We start from the raw sequence: 14,955 nt of genomic DNA, 5'->3' as shown, positions 1-14,955 counted from the left end.
AGGAAGATTGGATACGGGCATAGTTCCCAAAGCTTTACCCTGTAGTCTGGACTATAAGTTGGTTACGGTAGGTGTACCTTATGCAGTTGACCATTTCCAGCATTTGCGTAATGAGGACTCTAGGGAGAAGCCTCGTAGTGAGACCCTGGCCATTCACCTCGGAAGTGAATACGGGTCTAGCTAACCCGGGCTAGAAGGGAATCGCGACTCATGGGTAAAGATGCGCCACCTCTGCAGAGTGTAAAACTGATATATCAGTCGTACTCACGGTTATGAGCAGTCTGGACTCCTCACATGATAATTGAACTTGAAGATGGAAATAAATCAAGATTCGATGATCTGCCAATGGTTTGCTTAAGTGGTTTCACTTAAGTGTTTTTGATATACTCTTGTGCCTTTGTTTAATGGGAATACTTGGGATTCACACTTATTAGTAAGACAGGTGTTGTTAATAAAATGTTGACCAACTAAAATGCTTACTGCTCAACCTTAGCCTCACCTTGTTAAACTTGCATTAGTTTTTCCCCCACTTGCTGAGCCTCGACCATAAGTGAGCTCACCCTTGCTTAATTTTGATCAAATGTTGCAGATGAAGATATGATGCTGAACTCCATGGATGCTAGTCTAGTGATACCCCCGGCCATCTTCCTGTGGATGGATGTCCTTGTTTCGCTGTACTTTGATGAATAAAGGTTAAGACATTATGTCTGTTCGAAGTGTAATATGTTAATATAATCGTTATTTACGCTTTTATGCATTGTTCTTTTGATATATTACACTTGTGACGTCAACATATGTGTGGAAATAGATCCGGGCACACATATGCTATGCACCCGGCTCTGCCCTTTAGAAATGGGTGTGACACCATTTTGGGATTCCATTTCTTTATACCATGACCAAAATGAACTCTTGCTTCTATCATCTCTTTCAAATTGATGTTCCAATATCTTGTCATTTTTCACACTTCCTTTTTCTTTTTTCTTTTTTTGTATTACCATTATAGAATTCATTTCTTTTTGAAGATTAAGAAAGAGTCGAAATAGCTTGAAATAAATAATAATTGTTCCAATGGAACCTTCTTAACCATTGATACACGGTATAAACATAGCCTTAATGAATTAACTGACTCCTTCTACTTATTAAAATACAATTTAAATTTAAGTACAAAATCGAAAATCAGACCTGTTAGCATTATAAGGTCAAAAATATAGTTTAAATTAAAGTAAAAAAATTGCTTTATCCATACTTAAATCATACAAATAGGGGTAAACGGGGTCTGTGGTTTTTCATAGAAATTGTTTGTTATGTCAGAATCAGAAGAAACTAATTCTGTATGGAGAAACAAAATATCTCTCATTTCCGACACGAATAGATTTTTTTTGAATTTTGAAATAAAGGTTCTTGTCTTGTGGGGAACAACGATGCACAAATTTTTGGAATCCCGTGCCATCAGGTATAATCTCCCCAGAACTACGTTTTCTTTCAGACCTTTCAACCAATCAATATGACCTCGTAGGGCAGCTTTTGCTAAAACTCGAGCAGTTTCTTTAAAACTTGCTTCAGATATGAAACTTTGGGTATTCATGGAAGCCCTTGTTATTCCCAATAAGATTGTACGATAATAGATCGATTCATCTAAAGCCCGCCCTGCTGATTCCGCTCGCAATAGTCCTATTAATTCCCAGGTAAAAAGACATTAGACATTCCATCTTCGGAAACTCTTACTTTTGATGTTACTTGGCGTATAATAATCTCTATAAGTCTATTATGGATCTGTACCCCTTGGGATCGATAAATCTTTTATATCTTATTAACCAAAGAGATACGACTTTGGGCTATGGTTAGCTCAGCTCCAATCAAGAATCCCTAGGGAACCCCAAGAATTCTTGGTATACGTTCATTCCAATCCTCAATCCTTCTTTCGAGATTTGGCGATAGTGAATCAATTGAACGTGCTTCGAAGATTTGTTCTACTTTTGGAAGACCTTGCGTTATATCACTGGATCTCGATTTTTCATATATAAACGTAACTAACCTATCTCCTTTTTGTAAAGGATTTTTCCATAATGACAATGAACAGTTGCTCCTATAGTGGCCAAATAAGGCTTAGCTGCTCTTAGAACAAAGGAGTCCATCTTAACAATGAAAATTTGACAAGTTTTTTTATGTGTAATTTATATAGACATAAATTTTCACAAATAAATTGTCCAAGGTGAATTATTGCTAATGTCTCTTCCCATGAGTCATGATGGAGAAAGTGCCAATTCAAATGGAATGGCTCCAACATGATGTTACTGTCAAAATTTGAAATCCATTTATTTTCGTCTATTAAAGAGTATTTAAGCCCTTGAAGTACTTGGAAGGTGTTGGGGGCCTTCGTCTTCCGAAGGTCCTCAAAAACATGATTTAACAATGTCTTCCAAGTGTGACATATGAACAGGTACCTTCGGACTCGGGTTAAAAGCATACACGATGTGAAAAGCATGGTCGTGACAAAGGCTGGTGTTGCTCCGAAGCTACGTGCAAGGGAGCTTCGGCTCAATGGCGGAAAAAGGAACCGACTTAAAAGGGAAAAGGCTATTTAGTCCCCATTGTGTTGTCTAAAAGTAAATAGTAAATATGAAGGGCATGAATGTAATTTCACACAGGCTGCGCCCTGTGCCTATAAATAGATGAACAGTACCCCCGTACTGTTCATGCTGACTTGTATTCGTTCATGCGTCACGCTTGTACTTTCCTCTTCTGTCAAGCCGAAGGTACAAATGTAATTCTATACTATTTATGTTCATCCATGATAATATAATAAAGTTGAATTGATAATACTATATGATCATTCATGTTGTCTCTTGTATTTCACATGCTTCTTCTTTCATTAACATATATTACGATGACAAAGGTATGTCCTTCACGACCTTTGTCTAAAGATCATTATATCCCAAGGGAGATAATGTTTCAAAGGATGAATGGTATTAACCTTTAACATTTTGTGTTGCCTTGTTCTTAACTCATAGCATTTGAGAACAAGTCCCCAACATTGGCGCCCACCTCCGATGAACTCATTCGACCACTTTCGGCAAGCACTGACCTTCGTCATGCCGCCGAAGAAAGCTTCAGCGCAAGGGGCTGCTGCGCTGCAGCCACTGGACACAAATCAGGAAACTCTTTCTCTCTGAGAGGCTCGAAGCTAGAAGACAAAAGCCACCAGTCCAACACTCTAGGAGGAGGAGTTGGACCAAGAGATCAGGGACATGGAAATCATCCATCAACAAGTGCAAAGGAAGAAGGAGAAAATGGCTCGGCTCGCCGATCTTCAAAGGAAGATCGACGAAGCTACTGAAGAAGTGTGTCATCTTGCTCAAGATGAACAAGATCGAAGGCCCCAACACAGGGAGCTTCGTCAGGAAGGTCTATTCAACGAAGATGATGATATGATGATTTTAATCATGATATCTTTACTTTTGATGATGCTTCTCCCTTGGCAGCAGAACTACAGGCTATCCCATGGCCACAATCTTACAAGCCACCTCAGCTACAAATATATGATGGGCTCTTAGACCCAAAACAATTTCTGATGAGCTATGAGGCAACAATATCCTCATACGGAGGCAATGCAGCTGTCATGGCTAAGTCCTTCATCATGGCAGTTCGAAACGTGGCCCAGACATGGTATTCTTCCCTTCGGCCAGGGACAATTACGTCGTGGCAGGAGCTCAAGGACATGCTGGTGACCAGTTTCCTAGGCTTTCAGACGAAGCCAGACATAGCTCAGGCCCTATTCCAATGCACGCAAGACCATGAGGAATACCTCCAGGTGTGTGTCCAAAGGTTCTTGCGATTGAGGGCACAAGCGCCCACATCGCCCAATGAAATTATCATTGAGGCCATGATTAAGGGCCTTCGGCCAGGACCTCCAGCTCAGTACTTCGCCAAGAAGCCCCCACAAACTCTGTAGAAGCTTCTTCAGAAGATGGATGAGTACATCCGGGCTGACAACGATTTCCGCCAAAGAAGGGAAGAAGCTTACAGATTCTCGCAAATGACCAGGGGCTTCGGAGGAATAATCCACCTGAGGCATGTCAGGTCAATCCATAACTCCACTCAGAATGACGACAAAGGAAGTCAACTTTAGAGGCCACAGTACACCTCACAATCTCCGGGGCAGTAGCAAAGCTCTTTCCGGCTTCCAGCTCAAAGGGGCAGAGGCGCCAGGGGCTTTGGAGCAAGATTTGGAGATCAGCCCAGGAAGATCTATTGCTTATTCTATGGTGAGGACAAGGGCCATACTTCAAGAATGTGCCAAATCACCATCTAGAAGCAGAAGGAGAGTCAGCCGAAGCAGGTCTTGCACACTGCTTCGTGCCACTCTCCCTACATACCAGAATATGTGGGTAATCATCCTGCAGCTTCTATTGCTTCGGCTAGTCAGTCACATGCTTCCTGGCCACAGCCCCCACCTCCACCACCACTTCAACTTACCTATTTACGGGGCCAACAGCCAGAAGGGCGCCAGCACTCTCAACAACAACGGGAATTCAGGGAAGAATCCGAAGCTCGCACAGTCAATAGTACTGTGCCGGAATCAAAGAACATTTATTGAGAGATATCCTACTTCTGAAATACCTTTACGTTCTATGTTTTTTGTTTTTCAATAAGGAACAAGTAATGTAAATTTAGTTTTAATTCCTTGTAATAGTTTCGCTTGTGTTAAAATGAAATATATCTTCGTCACAGATTTACGAAGCTTAAAAAATCGTTCCTAAAGGAATGTAGAGCTAGATAAATGCCGAAGCTACAAAAAAGTCGTTCTTAAGGGAGCGCTGTGTATGTTTTCTGCTCAAAAGTCGTTCCAAAGGGAATGCAGAGCCAATACCGCCGAAATATAAGGCGAAGAAGTTCAAAAGACGTTCCTAAGGGAATGCAGAACTTACACCAAAAAGTCAACGGTGATACCGCCGAAATAGAAGGCGAAGAAGTTCAAAGACGTTCCTAAGGGGATGCAGAACTTACACCAAAAAATAAACGGTGAAGCCGAAAAATAAACGGCAAAGAGACCTCAGTTGTTCCTAAGGGAATGCAGAGATTGTGTTCCAAGTGTGGGAGTGTGAGTGTGTGCCTTCGACATCAACATCATTTTGCATCATATCATCATATCATTCCGCATAACATCACATCATACATCATATCGCATCAGTAACACGAATTGAATACGAAGAGGATCTTTGGAGAATGCTTCGTAAAAATGAAAATGTGCTAAGGGACAAAATAAGATTTGAGAAAAACAGCTTCATCAGCCCTGTCACAAAAGACGGGATCCTTTGTTTGAGAAGCATGGATATTCTTACGAAGCATGGGATTTTTCTTTACAAAGAATGAAAAGAAGGGAAGGTGTTTTTTCGTCGAAGGCTCAAAAACGGTATGTATATAAAAGTTTCATGCATCGCAAAAACGTGAATTACAAATAATTTACATGTTAGATTCAAAATTATATACATCGAATATTAGAATCTTGTGCAACAAAGTTACATTGATTGTCTGAAAATGTTTCTACAATAAGTATTAGTCTTCCTTCAGGACCTTCTCCGCAACCTCATTCAGCAATTTGTTAACAACTTCGTCAACAACAGATTCGGCTATATTAATAATCTCCAATGCTTCCTTCATTTCTGGATCGGCCAGGGGATCGAACGGTTCCAGTGGTGGAGATAATTCAGCTACAATAGAAAAAGTTAATCAGTTCGAAACCATAAAAACAAATGCCAAAGGTAAAGACCACGAAACAATACCTATGCGTCTCTCGCGTTCTGCAGCTTCTTCAGCTTGTTTTGCTTGTACTCGGGCGACATGAATGTCTTTTTCGCTTTTCTTCATAATTTCGTGAGCCATTTCTCGGCCACCATTTATCTAGATATCATTGTAAAATTTCCCGCCCATTAAACTTGCTTCAGTTGAGGGATCCTTTGTATCATCCACGGAGAAGGCAGCTTCGGCCTGAGCCAGGGTTTAGAAATGGTCACATCCCGCCTTCTCCAGGATGGCTGAAATTCCCCTTGCACCGGAGAACGTGCAGACGTCCCCGCGATCACTTAAAATTTCTTCAAAAGCTTCGGCCCCTCCACTTATCCATTCGATAACACCTTCAGGGTCGCCTCGTATGAAGTTATCTACGTTAGAATAAGCGCCCACATTGGCAAAGCTAGCCTTTATCTTCTCCACGCAGCCCAAGGATTTTTCGAAACATCTTTCTTTGGATGTGCGAAGTTCTTCAACTATTTTTTCTACATAGTTTTTCCAATATTCACTAATATCTCGGTTAGCTTCTGCGAGACCGCATTTTTCTTTGGCTTCGGCCAGCTGTTTTCGAAGGTCTTCAATCTCATTCTTTTGGATTTTAGCTTGAGCCTTCAAACTAGCTTCATCTTCTTTCACTTTGTTTACCAATGAAATCAAGATTTTGTCTTTTTCAAGACCTTCGTTCCTTAGTTCGATTACCTCTGAACGAAGGTTGTTCAGAGCCATCGTATATCCTTCATCTTCAATTTTTCTGAGCCCTAAGCGCATTGCTAAGAATTAAGCCCTGCAAGAGAAGGACGGAATTAAGTATAAGCAAATAAAATATTTCGTTATCAAAATACAAAATTGGCTTTTATACCTTTATGCTATTATACGCTAAGCTGTCAGCAAGCTCATCCTTCGATAAGATTGAAAGACCGTCTTCTAGCTTCGGGAATCCGATGCTTTTACCTATCTCCCGGCAAACGGATATCTCTTTATTATCCGGGAGACAGTACAAAAAATCTTCTTCCCCGCAACCATTAAACACTAATGCCCCCTTCGGGTATTTTAATTTTTGGGCATAGTGTAGTGCTTCTAGCTTTTCTTCTTGGGAAAGTCTCTTCCCCGAAGCATGACAAGTGATGTAATCGGTGTCTTCATTTGAAGCTTCGGTAGCGGCAGCTTCAACTTTTTTAGACGGCGTTTGCTCTGCCGTTTTTTCTTCAACTACGACAGGCTCTGTCTCGGTGGGCTCTGAAGGCCTAGCTTCGGTTTCAGCTTGAATTGTTGCAGTTTTGACTTCCGCTTGCATTGTTTCAGCTTCGGGTTGCACTTTCGAAGCTTCGGCAATTTTTCTTGAAGGGGTAGAACTCAAAGTCTTTGATGTTTCCAATACAACATCTAGCATGTTTGCCATCCTTCTCCTCTTAGGAGTTGTGGCAAAACTCTTTTGTGTCTTCGGTGTTGTTGCTTCTGTTGAAGGGCTCAAAATCTCTGGCATCTTTGTTATTTCTTCAATTTTTGACCCTTCAGCCTTATCTTTGTCAGCCTTCGTTTCAACTAACTCAACCGAAGGTACCTTCGGCATTGTAGCCGGCTCTTCAATCCTCTGCACGGGAGGAACACTTTCTTTTGTTTTGGCAGCCGAGGAGGTCCCTTCGCCAAATTCAGGTATCGCGGCCGGTTTAATGTAACGCGGTCGGTGGGTAAGAACTTTTATCTTTTTTCCCTTTGGCACAGGCTCGGCCGAGGTGTCCGAAGCAGCAGTTTTCCTCTTTTTCCCTTGTCCTCGCAGCGGGTAGTGGTAATCGGGGTAGACGAAGTCAATGGCGTCAAAAACTCTGTTCAGTCTCTTTTTTTTCCCGATCGCCGAAGGCCGCAAACAGTGCATTATCTTCTGCCTTGGAATATGCTCCAAGCAGTTCATCACTTGTAGCTTCGATACACTTCAGCCAATCATCACTTGGTTCATCAAACTTATCTCCAAACCTGAACGTATATTTCAGCCGGACCAAGTCACCTTCGCTAGAGTTAATGATGGTCTCCTTCGACGTTTCCTAGCTTTCTACAAGCGGCCACACTCTGAATGCTATATGTTCTTGAATTAAATCTCTGGTGCCAATGAAGGAGCAGACAGTATTGAACGCCTTCTGACACGCTTCGGCGGCATCATCAAGTTTGACCTTCGGCTTTCGAAGGCCGAAGCGAGACCAAATGGGGCGCATAATGACTTCCTTAATGTCTTCCCTTGCTTCCAAATCATTTTTCACATAAAACTACTCTTCCATCTAGGACACGGGCCACCTTTTCCGAAATGTCGGCACCGGGTGGCTTGCGTTGGGGCGGGCGATAAATCCATAACAACCGAAGTTGTTGTGATACTGTTCTTTGCCCGTGGCCTTCGTCTCATACAAAAGTTCGTGCATACTACAAAAGCACTTTGCGCTTGGCTCTAACCCCTGACTTCTCACAGCCCAAACAAAAATCCCCATCCTTATTATAGCTTCGGGGGTAATTTGATGGAGGAAAATTTGGTATGTTTTCAATACTTCAACTACAAATTTACTCAAGGGGAACCGAAGCCCAGCCTTGAAGAAGCTTCGGTAAATCACAACTTCGTTCTCCTCAGGGGCAGGTACGTACGTTGTTGTCTCCTCTAGCCCTCACACACATGTCCCAAAAATATCTTCCTCTCATGTTCTCAAGATGGCTTTGTTTGATGGTTGATTTTCCGAAAATTGAATGACTTGGCCTCCACGGCCGATCCTCAGAATCTTCGCCCCCACTTTCCAAATCATAACTATCACTATCACCAGTATCTTCAGACAAGCCTTCCTGTATCTCCTTCGTAATCTTCTCTGTATTTTTTTTGCCATTGACTCAACAAAACCAGCAATATAAGGATTCACAACCTTCTTCTCCTCAAAAAGCTTCTCCTCTTCAGTCAGCTTTGTCTCAGCAGCAATCTTCTTGTCTTGAGACATCTTTTCTTGAGAAATGGTGAAAACATGTTTTCTAAACCGAAGTTCAGAGAGCTTGAAAACTATCAAGCTCTAGTGAGCAAGAGCTATAAAATTGAGAAAATAAGGCAAATGGCACAAGCAGTGTATCAAGTGCAGTCAGTGTGAGTTCCTATTTATACGCCCAGTGCGCTCCAATTTGGAGGGCCCCGTCAGTCATTGACTGTTGCTATTCTAGCAAAGGGAAGGTGTTTTTTCGGACCTTCGGCTTAAGGCCTTCGTCCATATCGTAGTCTGAATTCGTTATCTTAACAAATTAATACTGAGAGGGACTACTGTTGGGGGCCTTCGTCTTCCGAAGGTCCTCAAAAACATGATTTAACAATGTCTTCCAAGTGTGACATATGAACAGGTACCTTCGGACTCGGGTTATAAGCATACACGATGTGAAAAGCATGGTTGTGATGAAGGCTGGTGTTGCTCCGAAGCTACGCGCAAGGGAGCTTCGGCTCAGTGGCGGATAAAGGAACCGACTTAAAAGGGAAAAAGGCTATTTAGTCCCCATTGGGTTGTCTAAAAGTAAATAGTAAATATGAAGGGCATGGATGTAATTTCTCACAGGCTGCGCCCTGTGCTTATAAATAGATGAATAGTACCCCCGTACTGTTCACGCTGACTTGTATTCGTTCATGCGTCACGCTTGTACTTTCCTCTTCTGTCAAGCCGAAGGTACAAATGTAATTCTATATTATTTCTGTTCATTCATGATAATATAATAAAGTTGAATTGATAATACTATGTGATCATTCATGTTGTCTCTTGTATTTAACATGCTTCTTCTTTCATTAACATATATTACGATGACGAAGGTATGTCCTTCACGACCTTCGTCTGAATATCATTATATCCCAAGGGAGATAATGTTTCGAAGGACGAAGGGTATTAACCTTTAACATTTTGTGTTGCCTTCTTCTTAACTTATAGCATTTGAGAACATGTCCCCAACAGAAGGTTTGTTTCAAATTGTCAAGGAACAAGTATTTTTTAACAAGATCTGATTATCCGTTAATAAATAGTAAGATGAAGAAAAATTCGATATACTAGGTATAATAACGCCTAAGAGCTAGCCCAAAAATATCTCGAATAGGAATTCTAGGATTCGATTCTTTTGCCGCATTTGGATATTTAGAATTCTTGAATAAACCAATTCGAGAACAGTTGGATGCCAAGAAAATCATCAAAGATGGATATTCTTTTTTTCGATTCAACAAGGTGCCAATAACTTCTTGATGTTGGCTCAGTAATTGAATCTTTGCCTTGGAATAAAAGGAATTGGTATTGTTGCGATCTAACCTATTATTGGGAATCAATCCTACACTTGTCATATCATACCTTCTTTGTGTATACAAAATAGTAGACTTGACTAACTCAATTCTTAAAAAATCGTGAATTAGATCATTTGTTCTTACCTCAACAAGAGAAGCACGAGCTCCCTCTTTTTCTTCTTGTTCCCAATTCACTACTAAGTAAGTTTGAACGAATTGACTATTCGTGTGATAAATTCTTTGAGTTAACTTGCTATTTTTCATGAGAAATAAAATTGACAAGTCTAAGTTGGAGATTATCCTCTTCTTACATGAGATCCTACGGAAAAAGTGTTGCTAAATTTATCCCTTCGTCCATTTCATATGCGACTGCAGGTCGAACCGAAACAAAATACTTTTCCTTGCTTTTGATAATTTTTTTCCATTGAACATAAACCCAAATTTTCCTTTTTTATTCCTTAGAATATTTTTTTCTCTTTTTGGTGGTATCCAATTGCCACCTAATATCTTATCCGCCTCTTCAGGAAAATGAATATCTCCGGAAAAGATTTTGAGTTCTGTATGGATTTTTTTCTCTTCACTCGGACCAATCCACCTAGTCGACTTCTTGTATTTTTTGTGAGTTGTGTAACGACTCCAATAATACTATTGTCAAGTACCTTTAGGGATGAGGATCTCGGCAAGATATGGAGTTCTTGAAGAATGAAAAAAACTAATCTACTTCTTTTTCCTATTTTAGACTAAATTCTTTTGTCCCTCGATGCTCAATAAAACCCTCTTCTTTTAAGATAAAATCTTCCTCTAGGCTCCCATATTCGTCTTCTGAGTCTTCCTTAGAGTCTTCTTCTGAGACTTCTTCTAAAGTCCCATATTCCTTCTCTGAGCCATCTTCAGAGCTCCCATATTCTTCTTCTGATTCTTCCTCTAGGATTTCATATTCGGCCTCTCCCTCTCGAGTCCTATATTTGTTCTCTAGGCTCCCATATTCTTCCTCTGAGTCTTTCTCTAGAGTCATTTATTCGTCCTCTAGGATCCCATATTCATCTTCTAGGGTTTCATATTCATCCTCTAGAGTCATATATTCGTCTTCTAGGATTCTATATTCGCCCTCTCTCTCTCTCGGGTCCTATATTTGTTCTCTGGGCTCTCATATTCGCCTTTTGAGTCTTCCTCTCGAGTCATATACTCTTCCTCTCGGGTCTGATATTCTTCCTCTCGAGTCCTATACTCTTCCTCTTGGGTCCGATATTCTTCCTCTAGGTCCTATATCTAAATTTAACAATTCCTGAACCCCTTTTATCTTTTCTGCATCATGGATTGTCAAAATAAGCAAAAATAGTATTTCTACATAAAACACCCATAAAGGGTATTTCCATTGAAATACCCAAACAGGATATTTGCTCTTTTTCTTGTTCTTGATGATATTGTAATGGAACGACGAGCCTATTTCTTCGCTTTTTCGCCAACAAATCTGAATTATCTTGAAGAATGGAAGGATAGAAACAATTCCAATGACCGTTGAACACGATTTGATCTGGCGTTAAATAATCAAGAATTTCTCTATCTTTTTTACCAAAAGTATCCAAAAGTCTATGGCTTACTTAATCATTAGCCATTGAGAAGTCAAATATATATCTTCCATCAACAGAAAAATAATAAGTATTCATTTGATCTTGATCCTTGTGCAGCGAAAAAGATGCTATACTGGATCTGCACATACTTAGTGACAATATCCATAAATGGCTTGTTTTTGGTAATCGACGAAGATTACCATATTGATATTCGGGCGCATGGTAAACATCAGTACTCAAGTGCATTTCCCTGTCTGATTTAGAATAAATATGTTTTTGTACCTTTTCTTTAAAATGCAAAGTGGACGTTCCAGCACGAATCTCCGCAATTACTTGTTCAGATTCTACATATTGATCATTTTGCACTAGAATCAAGCTTTTTAACGAAATATTCACACTATGTAGAATTTCCTGACTCTGAATAGTTACATGCAAGAATATATAGCATAGAAAAGCAGGCTGCCCATGACGGGTACGTGTGGGGTGAACCAAATCCTCATTGAATTGGATTATTCCATTCGAGGGGGATCGTATAAGGTCGACAATACCCCTGTGAATACTCCACCAGTATGAAAAGTTCTTAATGTTTATTGAGTCCCCGACTCCCCAATTGATTGACCCACAATAATACCTACAGCTTCCCCCAATTCGACCAGATCCCCATGTGTGGGACTCCGCCCATAACATAATTGACAGTTCCAAGATGTGCTCCGGCAAGTATAGGGGGTTCTAATATATATTGGTTGTGCTCGAAACAATTGTGCTCGAAAGGAAGTTATGAATCAATTGACTAATCCAATTCCAATATCTTGATTTCGAGAAGCAATGCATCGTGAACCAATATATATATCGTCTGCTAATACACGGCCAATTAGTGTTTGGAAAAAAAGTTTTTCTGTCATCCCATTTTGAGGACTCACAGAAATACCTCGGATAGTACCACAATCTCTTCTACGCACAATAATATGTTGAACTACTTCAACAAGTCTACGTGTAAGTTAGCCAGCATCCGTTGTTCGTATAGTAGTATCTACAACCCCTTTTTGTGCTCTGTAGCAGGAAATTATATATTCTATCAAAGAAAGTCCCTCGCATAAATTGCTTTGAATAGGTAAATCAATCATTTGTCCTTGAGGATCCGCCATTAACCCTCTCATACCTACTAATTGGTGTACCTGAGATGCATTTCCTTTGGCTCCTTAAAAAGACATTAGATAGACTAGATTAGAAGGATCAGTTATTCAAAAATTCGAATTCATTTCTTGTTTCAAATATTCACTTGTAGCATATCATATCTCAACGGATTGGCGTAATTTTTCTACCGCGTGTATCGCTCCATAATAATAGTGTTTCTCCAAAAGAAAACTCCGTTGTTCCGCGTCTTAGACTAACCATCCTTTAGAGGGTATTGTTAAAAGATCCTCGATTCCTAAAGAAATTGATGTAGTAGTGGCTTCATGGAAGCCTAGAGTCTTTATTCGATCCAGTATATGGGATGTATATCCCATTCCGAAATGATCTATTAATCTGCTAATAAGCAGTTTCATAGCAGTTTCGTCTATCTCTATATTATAAAAGACCAGGTTGGCCCGTTCTGCCATACATAAGTACCCCCTTTTTGGCTGAGTAGGATTCGACAATGGGCCTGAGTCAGTGATTCGAAAACTTAATTTACTCCCTTTCCTCAATCTCAATCTGGATTTGCGCGGCAAAAAAGATGGTACTAGCTAAATCGGAAAGCCCCCCGAAAGGGGCATCCCCGAATCTAACTTCCTTGTTTATATAGTGTATGAATAGGTGCAACTAAATCCTTGTATGGCTTCCTCTATTTCTCTATAAAAAGAAATATGACCAAGAGTGGTTCGAATGTATATAGAACGAATTTCTTTTTTCTATTTCCCACTACTAGATAGTGGGCATATATCTCATGATAAGTCCCAAAAGATTCATACTGAACTTCAATTGGAACTTCTCTTGACCCAACGATGTGTTGATCTAGTTTCCATCGGAGCCACAAGGGATTGTTTAAACCAATTCGTTTTTGTTTATAAGCTCCCAGTGCATCATAGGAACTAGAAAAATGGGGTTCTTTATCTTTCGTATACTTATAATAATTGTTATTATTGCAGTTTACTTTTATTTGGAGAGTTTCCGCAACTATTATATCTATTTGCACAAATACCTAGATGATTTCCAATCGTTAATACATAAAGTCCGATAAGCATGCCTTGGGTTGGCACGCAAATAGGATCTCCAATAGCGGGAGACAGGAGATTCATATGAGAAAACATAAGTAAACAAGCTTCCGCCTAAGCTTCCAAGGATAAAGGTAGGTGAACAGCCATTTGTTCCACATCAAAGTCCGCATTGAAACCCTTACACACTAATGGATGTAAACATATAGTACGTCCCTCTACTAAAGTGGATTGGAAGGCCTGTATGATTAATCTATGCAGGGTAGGTGCTCTGTTCAACAGTACAGGATGTCCTCGCAAAACTTCTTGAAGTATTTCTCATACAATGGGTTCCTTTTCCCAAATTTTCCTTTTAGCAATCCTGACATTAGAAGTAGCACGTTTCGTGATTAAATTGCAAATTACAAATAGCTGAAAAAGCTTTAATGCTATCGCTAGAGGTAGTCCACATTGATGTAATGAAAGCGAAGGACCCTCAACAATGACAGAGCGCCCCGAGTAATCGAACCGTTTCCCAAGCAGAGCATCGCGAAACCTCCTCTCTTTACCCTCAATTATATCTGGAAGTGATTTGTATACTTTATTGCGACCATCCCTCGTCGGTTGCCCATGGGACCCACTATCAAGAAGTGTATCCACGACTTCTTGTACCAATTTTTCCTGGCACATCACTTAATCTGCTGGTGCTAATTCACTTCTTTTTAATAGATAGGCAAGGTTGTTGTTCCAATGGATAACTCTCTTACAAAAGATCATTAATATCTGAAGTCACTACTTTATCCCCAGGTCTATAAACAATGGGTCTCAATTCAGGACGAAGAACCGGTAATAAGCACAAAACCATCCATTCTGGTTCTACATTTGTTTGAATAAAATGTTTCGCCAATTGCATGCGTCTAATCAAAAAAACTTTTCTTATTTATCTTTTTCTAGTTTTCCCATTCATCTCCACTATACCCCTCGTCTTCTAATTCCATCCATTCAACCTGTTGGGGGTCTTCTACTCTGTCGAAGGTCCTCAAGACGAAGATCCTGCGTAGAAGTAACAATGCGAAATGCCAAAGCTCGGTAGCTTCGGTTCAGACCAAGCAAAGAAGGAAAAAGGACTAGTTAGACCTTCTTAGTTTAAATT

General features: G+C 40.3%; 1 pseudogene; it reads right to left on the bottom strand.

Annotated features, from left to right (window-relative positions):
• Positions 1-1,246: 1,246 nt before the first annotated feature.
• LOC118476052 (DNA-directed RNA polymerase subunit beta''-like) lies at positions 1,247-13,229 on the bottom strand (annotated as a pseudogene).
• Between the last annotated feature and the right edge of the window lie 1,726 nt (positions 13,230-14,955).

This window comes from Zea mays, chromosome 1 (assembly GCF_902167145.1).
Source record: "Zea mays cultivar B73 chromosome 1, Zm-B73-REFERENCE-NAM-5.0, whole genome shotgun sequence".
Lineage (NCBI taxonomy): Eukaryota > Viridiplantae > Streptophyta > Magnoliopsida > Poales > Poaceae > Zea > Zea mays.
The sequence above is the reverse complement of the archived record's forward strand: the minus strand, read 5'-3'. Positions and strand labels throughout refer to the sequence as shown.